The sequence below is a fragment of the Dipodomys ordii genome, unplaced genomic scaffold, assembly GCF_000151885.1.
Source record: "Dipodomys ordii isolate 6190 unplaced genomic scaffold, Dord_2.0 Scaffold2, whole genome shotgun sequence".
In the NCBI taxonomy this organism is placed as follows: domain Eukaryota; kingdom Metazoa; phylum Chordata; class Mammalia; order Rodentia; family Heteromyidae; genus Dipodomys; species Dipodomys ordii.
The window spans coordinates 153,994-155,281 of NW_012267218.1; the positions used below are offsets into that span (position 1 = coordinate 153,994).

At 66.5% G+C, this 1,288-nt stretch overlaps 1 protein-coding gene across 1 annotated transcript in view; it reads right to left on the reverse strand.

Moving 5' to 3' along the window:
- Positions 1-1,288, reverse strand: part of Tmem121 (transmembrane protein 121) — a 16,966-nt gene that overhangs the window by 14,766 nt on the left and 912 nt on the right. The window lies entirely within an intron of this gene.

Consider the following 1,288-nt stretch of genomic DNA (forward strand, 5'->3'; position numbering starts at 1 on the left):
ATAGGAGGGCGTCCAGGGGAGGAAGTCCAGGAAAGGGCATCAGAGGAGGGCGTCCAGGGGAGGATGTCCAGGGGAGGGCGTCCAGGGGAGGATGTCCAGGGGAGGGCGTCCAGGGGAGGATGTCCAGGGGAGGGCGTCCAGGGGAGGGTGTCCAGGGGAGGATGTCCAGGTGAGGGCGTCCAGGGGAGGATGTCCAGGGGAGGGCGTCCAGGGGAGGGCATCCAGGGGAGGATGTCCAGGGGAGGGCGTCCAAGGGAGGAAGTCCAGGGGAGGATGTCCAGGGGAGGGCGTCCAGGGGAGAATGTCCAGGGGAGGGCGTCCAAGGGAGGAAGTCCAGGGGAGGATGTCCAGGGGAGGGCATCCAGGGGAGGGCGTTGGGGGTACATCCCGTGGGAAGGCGTAACACCACCCCCTGGAACACACCATATCCACAGCCCCACAAAGACACTGCCAGGCCTAGGAGACCCAGAGTCACACAGCCAGGTTGGATAAGGTCAGGGCAGCTGCAGATAGACTTCTGGCCCGTGTTGACCAGGCAGAGGACTGCGGGACTGGCCAGGGTCTGGGGCAGGGCCAGGCTGCAGGCTCCTGGATGAGGCGCAGTTTGGGAACAGAGCTGTCCGGGGCAGCTGTGGGCAGAGGAGCCCTGGAGAGAGGGGGGGCAGGGCTGGGCATGTGGGGAAGGACAGGACAGGGGTCTGGACACCTGCGGGGTGGGACCATGGAGTCAAGATCTCAGGAAGAACAACATTAAGGCTTTGGTGCTGAAAAAAGCAGAAAGGTGTGGCCACAGGGGAGGGAGGGGGGTGTGGAGGAGGCCGAGGTGGCCTGGGAAAGCCCTAGGCGTCGGCTGGGTGGCCAGCTGGCTTCCTGCGTGCTGCCCTCCATCGCCCCCCACCCCTATCCAGCTGATAGACTGGGTGGTCCAGGGTTAGCCTGGGTTGCAGGAAACAGGCAGAGCAGTGTGAGGCTTTGAATACAAAACTGTAAACGGGAGTCTTTAAAATGACAGCGGCCTCCTCAGCCCCCACTGGGGCCACTGTCCACGTGCCCTCCCTTCACCCCGGGGCCGGGCATCCACGGGCGTCCTCCCTCCCACCCGGGACCCAGCGGACAGGGGTCCGGCCGCCTCGGGGTCCCCGGGACAGAGGCTGCAGGCCCGGTCGGTCAGTCGGCCCGAGGGATTCCTGAGATGAAGTGGCCCGGGTGCAGCACGGCGCTCTCCACGCCTGCGGGGGGCCTCGGCCCCGTGTGGGCCGTCACGTGTCCAGGGCGTCTCGCGGGGGCG